The sequence below is a fragment of the Chiloscyllium plagiosum genome, chromosome 9 (assembly GCF_004010195.1).
Source record: "Chiloscyllium plagiosum isolate BGI_BamShark_2017 chromosome 9, ASM401019v2, whole genome shotgun sequence".
In the NCBI taxonomy this organism is placed as follows: Eukaryota; Metazoa; Chordata; class Chondrichthyes; order Orectolobiformes; family Hemiscylliidae; genus Chiloscyllium; species Chiloscyllium plagiosum.
In genome coordinates, this window is record NC_057718.1 from 28,720,123 (window position 1) to 28,731,508 (window position 11,386).

Consider the following 11,386-nt stretch of genomic DNA (forward strand, 5'->3'; position numbering starts at 1 on the left):
CCTGTATTCAATAATGTCATAGTTATTCCGATTGCTGCCTGAGTTCCACTTTTCTGCCTAAACCCCAACATCATTCATTTATTTGTAGATCAAAAATCTGTCTAATAGCCCTCAATACATTCAGTGACCCAGCCCCAACTGCTTTCTGAAAAAGATTTCAGTTATGAATGACCCCGAGAGAAGGGATTCCATTCTTCTTTCCATTTTAAGTGAGGGCCCAAATTGTGCTCTTTCCTTCCATCTTTCTGTCAGCATTTATTCTGTTGGCTAATGGTTCTATATACATTAGAGGGAATTGAATCTCCCATCCATTGTCCACTGGTTGAAACAAGGCTTTCAAAGTGGCACTGGAGAATCTAAAGGTACTGCAAGTCTTACAATAATTCTCTGTTTACAAACAACTCTTACAGTAATTCTGTTTACAAGCAATTTCATCTGTCTACAACTGGAGTGCACATCCCCTCTAAGAAATGCTACCTGCATTTCAGTAGCATTAAATACACTCAATTTCCCCTGCACTCCCAAATAGACATGCAGCTATTAACAGTATAGGGATTGTGTTTGCAGGTCTAAATCCATGGCACTACACTGCCAACACCAATTTTATGTGGTCTCTGTATCCACATGCACTTTGCCACCAGATCATCCATCTTCACACAATGGAATTTATAAGCGCAGGGTAACTCAATATGAGATGGTAGCAGAGGCACTGAATTTCTTTTGAAATTTACTCAAGGATTGTTGGTGTTGTGCCCATCCCTAGTTGCCATGAGAATGTGATGGTGAGCTGCCTTCTTAAACCTCATATGTTGCTGTTAGGCCCAAAATGCCATCAGGGAGGGAATTCCAGTATTTTGACCCAATGACACAAGGAATGATATTAAATTTCCAAATCAGATGGTGATCAGTACTCAAATAAATACCTTTAACAAAAATAATACATTTAACAATACGTAACTGTTGACTATGTTCAAGAACATACATCTAAAACACATTAAATATTGTGATGTTGTATAATCCAACACATTTAGAGTCCAAAGAATCATAGAGATTTACAGCATGGAAACAGACCCTTTGGTCCAACTCGTCCATGCTGACCAGATATCCTAACCTAATCTATACCCATTTGCCAGCACATGGCCCATATCCCTCAAAACTCTTCCTATTCATATACGCATCCAGATGCCTTTTAAATGTTGTAATTGTACCCACCTCACCACTTCCTCTGGCAGCTCATTCTGTACACGCACCATCCTTTGCGTGAAAAGGTTGCCTTTTAATTTTTTTCCCCCCACAGCCTAAACCTAGGCCTTCCTGTTCTGGCCTCTCCCACCCCAGGGAAAAGACCTTGTCTGTTTATCCTGTCCATGCCCCTCATGATTTTATAAAACTCTATAAGGTCACCCCTCAGCCTTCGACGCTCCAGGAAAAACAACCCCAGTCTATTCAGCCTCTCCCCATAACCCAAATCCTCCAACTATGGCAACATCTTTGTAAATCTTTTCTGAACCATTTTAAGTTTCACAACATCCTTCTGATAGGAGGGAGAAGAGCATTGCACACAATATTCCAAACGTGGCCTACCAATGTCCTGTACAGCCGCAACATGACCTCCCAACTCCTGTACTCAATGCACTGACCAATAAAGGAAAGCATACCAAATGCCTTCTTCACTATCCTATCTAGCTGCAACTCCACTTTCAAGGAATTATGAACCTGTACTCCAATGTCTGTTTGTTCAGCAACACTCCCGAGGACCTTACCATTACGTGTATATGTCCTGCTCTGATTTTCCTTTCCAAACACAGCACTTCACATTTATCTAAATTAAACTCCATTTGCCACTCCTCAGCACACTGACCTATCTGATCAAGATCTCATTGTACTCTGAGGTAACCTTCTTCGCTGTCCACTACACCTCCAATTTTGGTGTCATCGGCAAATGTACTGATTATACCTCCAATGTTCACATCCAAATCATTTATATAAATGATGAAAAGCAGCGGACCCAAAACTGATCCTTGTGGCACACCATTGGTCACAGGTCTCCATCTGAAAAGCAACCCTCCACCACTACCCTCTGTCTTCTACCTTTCAAGCCAGTTCTGTAACCAAATGGCTAGTTCTCCCTGTAATCCATGAGATCTAACCCTGCTAACCAGTCTACTATGAGGAACCTTGTCAAATGCCTTATGAAGTCCATATAGATCACGTCTGCCACTCTGCCCTCATCAAACCTCTTTGTTAGTTCTTCAAAAAACTCAATCAAGTTCGTGAGACATGATTTCCCATGCACAAAGCCATGTTGATTATCCCTAATCAGTCCTTGCCTTTCCAAATGCATGTAAATTTCATCTGTTAATTTATCAAATGAATATAAGTTGATTTCCTGTTCTATTTACAGCATTGCTTCAATGTCGAATGGATGCGTTCTTCAAGGAAAAGCTGTTAAGCATGTTGATTACCAGGCTGAAACTCTTGTCTACAATGTACATCATCTACCTTCATAGATACAAAATAAAATATCCAGATACATCTGAAAAAAAAAACACAATGCAAACAACAAATTATTGAAGAAATAATAATTTAAGAGCACTTAAACTGATATTGTATGTAATTCTTTAATGTATATTTATTTACAGGATGAAACAAAGTACAATATATCAATGGCAATATTTAGGTAGGCAATAATTTTCCTTTCTTCAGTGTGAAAGACTTCCAGAAAATTGTAGAAGTCTCCTATGGACCCAAGTCCAAACTTGTAACTGTGTCAGTGGCCATGGTATCATGGGATGTCACAACTATGGCAAATATGTAGCAGTTTCCTACCAGAGCAGAATCCAACTCTGGTATCAATTTCTATTACTTTTGGCATTTGCAAACAAGCAGCTTATTGTAAATTATATATCGTGCACATCTTTTTTCTCTTAGCTCCAATGTATGTATGCTTATGCAGTATTTCATATCTATTCTCATTTATTTACTAAATGTAAACCTACAATCAGTGACATTTGGAAGCTGGTTACCTCGTACTCTCCTATCTCCTCTCAATCATTTTGAATCACTGCTTCAATGGTCCTCACAAATCTTAAATTTCCATTTAGTGATAATGGACTGGATTTTTCAATAGCATGCCGATCCCACCGTCATAACCGGAACCATGTGCCACTTTGAAATGCCTTTTCCTGTGCAATTATAATCAAAATTCTAAATGCCAGTGGCATCCACACAAAACACATTCAATTTAGTAAAAACTGAAATAACTGCGGATGCTGTAAATCAGAAACAAAAACAAAATTGCTGGAAATGTTCAGCAGGTCTGACAGTACGTTTCAGGTCGGGTTTGAGTTCTGAGACAGGGTCTCAACCCGAAATGCTAACTCTGATTTCTCTCCACAGATGCTGCCAGATCTGCTGAGCTTTTCCAGCATTTTCTGTTTTTGTGACTTCAAGTTAATTTTGGGGAAGACTTTTGATGTTGAACACCACCTGGAGGATCTGCCCAAATTCGTTGCCATTAAATAAAATATGGCAGCACATAGGTGGGATTTTTTGAGTTATTTCAGTTTAAAGTCTATGCAATATGTGGATAATATTAGTAAAGATAATCAGAGTGTTTAAGTTGATCTGGTAAGATATTTTAATTACAGCATGATATATTAAATTAGTACTTATTCACAAAAAGTCAAAAGACCTACATAGTTTGGGAATAGAAATTCACACCCTTATTTTCTTTCTACCACATTAGACAGTGCCAATCTGAAACCTGCTCATTATTTTAATACATGGCAGACTTCTGTACCTTTTTTGTTAATTTTCCCAATACTATTCTATCCAGTATTCTCATCTTCTTGGCTTCCCTTGTATTTTTCTTCATATCATGGCAGGCCTATGTCTAATTATACTGGTGTACAGTCCCACTCCCTGATGGTTCTGTCTTTAAGGTTAATATTGGTGTCACTATTTTATGGCCTGTAAAAGCTCAATTACCAACTGTAACAATACAACCATATTATAGCTTCTTGAACATTGCTGTTGAAGTCTAAATGTTGTAATATTAATCTTGACTCTTCTATTGTTGTCATTTCCTCTTTAATAGTATTTTCACAGAAATCTGAAGTAAACTATCTAGTCAGTATACTTGCCAACTTATGAGCTGATCTCGCCCAGCCTTTTTAAAAAAACTTGTTCCTCTTTGTGCTGGTCCACAAATACAAACAGAATCTAAACCTGATTATTTCTTTGCTCTATTAGTTTAGTGGAGCAAGTTTTGTCAATAAAGGCCTCCTCTCGCTAAAATTGTAATCTGCTGTCTACTTTTCCACCACCAGAGGTGCATAACAGCTCTGACAGAAGCCCTAACCTGAACATAATGTTGTTCAATGTAGCATAATAGGTGACATTTTGAAATGGCCTTGGAAGAAGATTACCAGTGCCGAAATCTGATCTAGTAGAAAGAATCAATGGGGAGAGAATGAAATGTTTCTCAGAGAACTAGTTTATAACACTCTAATAATGCAGCAACAAAGTGCACGACTCAATGTCTCAGAGGAGGTGGAGCTTGCAAAGAAGAGTTTGCATCAACCCCATTTCCTGTTTCTACACAACCTGTAGTTTAGGAGCTGCTGCACTATATTGATTTGACAAGGAACCCACAATTTCACATGGGCATTATACTAAAGATAACAATGATGTATTTTACCATGTTAACCCTGTTCAAACTGTTCCATGGTCTGATATTAATAGTTCATCAAGTAGATTAGCAATCACCTTTCTATTTCGCTATAAATGGTCATCTGTGCATCTGAGTAGTTTCAATCTGCAGTCATGCCATTCAGAATTCAGGGTAGCCATGGCAGCCAACAAGAATCTTCACTTCTTGTACTTCAAAAGTCTGAACCTAGCACTATTCTGGATCAGTGGTGCTGGAAGAGCACAGCAATTCAGGCAGCATCCGAGGACAGGCAAAATCGACGTTTCGGGCAAAAGCCCTTCATCAGGAATAAAGGCAGAGTGGGCAGATAAGGAGTGACCTTGCAGCAAACAAGCTGATGATAGACTGTGGATTTCAACAGTTCCTCATTTCCCCTTCCCCCACCTCATCCTAGCTTCTAACCTCCAGCAACTCGATCCCCTGACCTGTCCGGACTTGTCCGACCTGCCCAGCTCCTTTTCCACCTATCCACTCCACCCTCTCCTCCCTGACCTATCACCTTCATCTCCTTCCCCACTGACCTATTGTACTCTATGCCACTCTCTCCCCACCCCCACCCTCCTCTAGCTTATCTCTCCACGCTTCAGGCTCTCTGCCTTTATTCCTGATGAAGGGCTTTTGCCCGAAACGTCGATTTTGCCTGTCCTCGGATGCTGCCTGAATTGCTGTGCTCTTCCAGCACCACTGATCCAGAATCTGGTTTCCAGCATCTGCAGTCATTGTTTTTACCTCTCTGAACCTAGCACTAGTCTAATTGATTCTTATTTATGAACCACAAGGATAGAATTCTCTAGTGAAAAGATCCAATATCAAAACTGTAACTGGGAGGCAGCAAAGATTAATCACATTTGAATAGCACACCACTGCCCTTGAAGCTAAAGTGGGCAAGTGAGCAGATAAGGAGTGACCTTGCAGCAAACAAGCTGATGATAGACTTCTGTTCCCCACAATGAGCATTGATTTAGGACAAGGAGATTTAAACAATTTGGGGAGAGGCAATGGGACATATTGGCACGGAGCATTGAAGGGAAACAGACATGTTTTATTTGGATGGGTTGCAGAGTTGGTGGATATCAATGCTCACATTGGTAATTTGCAGTCATTTTTGCAATGGCAGAAGTGTTGCTAAAAGGCTAAAGAAATTGAACAGATGTCATGGTAAATGCACTATTAATGAATGACACTGGTCCAAATAGAGACTAATGATTACGATATGATTAGTACAATAAAAATCTTTGATAAAATTGTGGCGTGTTCTACTATATTGTACATTGCATGTGCAAGCATATATGAAACCTATTGAATAAATTTATCAATGAATATAGATTGCACTCAATTCTGAAATATCCTGTATACCAAAGAAACTCACTTATTTATACTGCATATTTGTTTCTTCTGAAATCAAGATGTGATCTGTTCTTAATAAGGCTTAGCATGATATCACATAGAAACTACACAAGAGGAATTTTGTTTGATCCAATCCACCTGGAAGACAATGGATTCATGAATTTTAAAATCCTACTTTACACGAGTGAAATCCAAGTATTTTCTTACTTTCCATTTATAATCCAGACTTGCAAATATTTGACATAAAAGAGAATTATTTCTACTTAAAAGAGAAAGCATGAGGTTGGAAATATCTTGGAGTTGTTTCTGCAGCTGGAAGTGAGCCATCAATCTGCCTATGGATATAGAAACATAGAAGCTAAGAGCAAAAATAGGCTCTTCTTGCATTCTCTCCACACCTCTTGATATCTTTAATATCTAAAAGTGTATAGTTTTATAATGACATGAAATATAAATTAAGAAAAAGTGAGAAAAATGAGAGTTACAATTTGAATTCAGAACACTGATTGAGAATGAAATTGTCAAGTTGGGCGATTAGGAGATCTAAGTTTGGCAGATTTAAACTCTAGACCTAGTTACTCTCACAGACCTACATTGTAAAATGCTCCTAAACTCTCTCACAGAGCCATACAGTAATCTGTTCTAAATCTGCTCAGACTCTTACTGGAAGATGTCCATTAACCATCTCTCAGATCCACACTATAATCAGGTCCATAGTCAAAATAGCAGTTGGGTACCAACAGCATTATTAGATGCTAATCTGAAATTTAAAGTTGGATCCTGTTGATTTTCTAGCTTGCTTGTGCATGAGAACATGTTAAAATTGAAGCTGGGATGGGAAGGCAGTAGACATCAATGAATGTGTGACTAGGCCAGGTTAACAGCTCCCTCAGACAAGTGAGGTATAAATTTTACTTAGACTTAAATAAGCACCTAGTTGAGAATGTCACAAATTCAGCAGCATGTCTGACTTGGAGTGTTATTCAGGAATTTCAACTAAAATTTATAATTGCAGTCAGTACTTCAGGGCTGGATAGGAGTGAGTACGTTCCCTGTTGCATTTTAACTGTCCTTCCTTCTTTCATCTAATTAATATGTCATGAACATGTGACCTCACTATAGTGAACTATAGAACATTTGTTTCAATAGAGCATACGTCAATGATGAGTAGGTAACAAGATCTACTTTTGATATGTCCTTAGAAACAAAATATTTTTCACTCAATGCCTAAAGATATACTCAGAGTTTAATAGTGACCTCTAAATCATCAGCTGATGCTAGTCAAATGGTACTTTTGAAATATACTGTTAACTCCAGCTTTCGTAACTTTCAATAAAAAACCCTTTTTGAAAGTTAATCCATGCATTTGACATTGTATCAAATATCAAAGACATCCATTTAAAAGGAATAATGTTTGTTTTTAGGTAGCTTTGTTTTTTGCATAGACTGGTTCAAAAATTCAAGTTTATGGCTGCCACAGATGAGACAATGATAAGTCTTGCAGGACATCATTTCATTTTGTCAATGCAGTCCAGTTCTTTTTATATCTTACTCCCAGTGATTATTGTTCAGGTTCAATTCTGAACAGTGGGTGTTAGGTGGGTAGAACTGTAATGATTACTCCTGATGCAACACACTGGATAGGCTGGACCTAAAGTTCTCATGCCAGTAGGTTTGAAGCCAGGGTGCACATTAAATCCAGTGGCTGACCTGGTCATCACCTGCCCCTGTCCTACAGCAATTATACCAATGATGGGAGCTTTTGACAACTTAATCATGAGTGAGACAATTGAAGCCCTTAAAGTGGGGTAGTAAAGAAACCCGAGCCAAGTGCCAGCCCAGTAGGTTTCCCTGCGCAGGCTGGCAGCAGGCAGGTGGGATCGGAGATGGTGCTCTTATTTAAATGGATTCCCTGACCACATCAGAGGGAATCCAATCCCAATCCTATCGCTGTCTCTTTTGTGCTCCCCATCCCTGAAGGTCCAATCCCTCTCCCAGTTTTCCCTCCCAACCAGCTATCTATTCTAGCCCCAAAAATCTTTGCTCCCCCATTCCCCTTACCAATACTGTTTGGCTCTGACAAGACCAAACAAGATTTATATTTGTTTATGTAAAGTGATCTACAAAATAGACTAAATGAAGAAGAGATATACTTGGCCATCACCAGAGAAAACAAGAAAGAAAAGCAATATTTTAACTATTAAACTTAGCTTATTAAAATGTAAATAGATAAATGTTAGAAGCTAATCTATTGATAAATTCTTGATGTCACAAGGAATTAAGGGCTACGGGGAGAATGCGGGTAAGTGGAGTTGAAATGCCCATCAGCCATGATTGAATGGCGGAGTGGACTCGATGGGCCGAATGGCCTTACTTCCGCTCCTATGCCTTATGGTCTTATGCAAAATTAGCAGAGGTGACATCAGGTTTTGTTATTGTGTCCCGGGTCAAAATAATAACAAATGCAAGCTACTCAAAGAAGAGATCAGAAAGATTATATAATTCAAAATATTAATTGGTCAGCAGGGGTTTTTACCTACTAGAAATTGGAATTACTTTCTTATTTGTGTTAGGGAAGCCACAATAATTAACTTGCATCTTGACATATGTGATAAGTGGCACAAATAGCATATTGCTAACAAATATAAAATCGAGGGGCACCAGTGACCCAAACATCACAGTTGACAAAATCTGAGTTCAAGACATATATCGTTACGTAGGAGAGGAAGGTGCAGGTGTTCACATCTTCCTGCTGCCATTGTCCTGCTAGCTGGTAGAGTTTGGAAGGTGTTGTTGAAGGGTTCTCACTGTGTTGCTCCACTGCACCTTGTATATTGTGAACACCGCTGCCACTGTATTTGTGTGTACAGGAAGTAACTTTTCAAGGTGGTACTACTGGAGAATAGGCTGTTTGGAGGATCTGGAAACCTGACAATTTACTTGCTGAGGAGAAAGTGAGGACTGCAGATGCTGGAGATCAGAGTTGAGAGTGTGGTGCTAGAAAAACACAGCAGGTCAGGCAGCATTCAAGGAGTAGGAGAATTGATATATCAGGCATAAGCTCTTCATCAGGAATGAGGTGAAAGACTAGCTACAATGGAAGAATATCCTTTTCCAGAAGTTTGACTATAGCATTGCCTTTAAGGATCAATCGTTGTGTCCCTCTACATGTTGAATTAATGCACATAGTATTATTGTGCATAGTTCATGCATCAGTATCTCAAAATTATATCAGATTCCAATGTTTATCTATCTTACAAAGTCTTATGGCTAGCCTTCCACAACTTCAGAAAAAAGGAAGCAAGCAGCTTGGGAGCAGGGATAAGCCAACCGGTTTGGCAACTTGATTTTGAGAGCACTATCACCCCATTCCCAACCAAAAACAGCAGAGAAAATTATATGTATATATACACTCAAAATTGACCTGAGAATTGTATCCGAGGATCCTAGGGGAAATGCATAAGTAATAGTGGTTGCCCTGGGAACTACATTTCAGTGTCCTACTCAATGTAATTTTGAACTGGACAGTAACCAATATCAAATCTCTTTACACAATAGAAGACAACTAATTTGAATAATTAAAGGCTGATTAATAAAACTTCTATGTAAGGGAAAATTTTGAACTCTTTAATTAAAGATGAAAATACTAATTTTCAGAAAGAGCATGTTTAAAATTTAATAGAATTCTTTCAAGGGGTGGCATATGCAAGGTTGGGAGGAATGGAGTGACTATGATGTAAGTCAATTTTCAGAAGATGTTTTGGCAAGATGTCATCAGGAAAATATTAATGGAAGTTCCAAGATTAAGGAGTTAGGTAAGTGTTGTAAATGGACTAAAAATGGTTGGAAGGGAAGATTTTTTGTCAGAATGTGTGGAAGAAGATAGTGCTGTACTACAAGGTTCTGTTCTGGATCATTTCTGTTTATTGCATACTTCAAAAATAAATTAAAGGCAGTGATGTCTAAGTTTGCATACTATACTGAATTAGGAGGCATAGTAAATATTTCTGAGGACCAAAGAGTGAAGAAACGCGATATCAATAAGATGATGAACTAAGCAAAAAATTTCACTAAGTGCTCAATGAAACATTTTGTAAAAATAGAAAATAATAACCATACATTGAGTAAAAATAAGCTGAATGATGTAAACTTTCTGTCTCATTTGGGATTTCAAAGTCAAAACATGCTAAAAGAAGCATGGCATATGAATAAGGCAACAGATAGTTAATGCAATACTGGATTTTGTGACAAGAAATATACAAATTACAAAATTGGTAAATAAATGTGATACAGTGAAGAATTTGCATAAAATAACAGAATGGCCACAATTAGATTACTGTCCGCTGCTCTGAGCTCCACATAATGAAGACGTTGAAACATTGGTGAGCATAACAAGAAGATTCAAAAGAAATTTAGTATTTCTATCGTAAGGAGAATTAAATTCAAGGAAAGACTGGAAAATATCGGGGCACCTTTCATTCTAATAGGAGGTTATAGGTGATTTGATAAAGGTATTTAAAATATAGTACTAAGGTAAGCAGACTATAATTGAGGTATCTAGAAGAAGGAGCAGCCGAGCTACAAATCTTCTCACAAACTTTGAATACCTACGGGCGTAAGATGCTAAGACAAGCTAGGAAATGGGAATCCTGTGTCAACCACCTAAGCGCCACATACGAACAACTCCGGTTCCTGCACGAATGCCAAAAGAATTGAATCCTTCCAGCATGTGTCAGATACAGACCACCAGTCAACAACCTACAAGCCAGGACACAGCCAGACAGAACGGATTCAGGATGATCCAGGTAATGATTACAGATGCTCACAACAGACTTCACAAATACAGATAAGAAATTGCGCGCCAAAAACCGTTAATTTCAAAAACCACCAATCAGGAATGGACCCGGACCATAGAACAGGCCGTTACCATAGGACAGAACAGGACCACATACCGCAGAAAAACGGCACTAAAAGGAAAAATGGCCAAACTAACACACAACAGCGAGGACACCACAACACACACCTGGGTTAGAAACCTCTCCCACAGACAGCTCACAGACACAGAAAGAACAATACTGGCCAAGGGACTCAACTACAACCACAGGGACGCCAAGACAGCAGACTTCCTAGCAGCACAACATTGCACATTCAGGAACAATGGACTGACAGAAGAGACACAACAAACAGTGAGACAAAGTATCGTACCCCTGATAACAAGGAAAAGACAAACACATAACCTCAACACCAAGGAGAGGGAAGCACTAAAAGCACTAAGGAACGATAAGAACATAATCATACTACCAGCAGACAAAGGCAGAATGACGG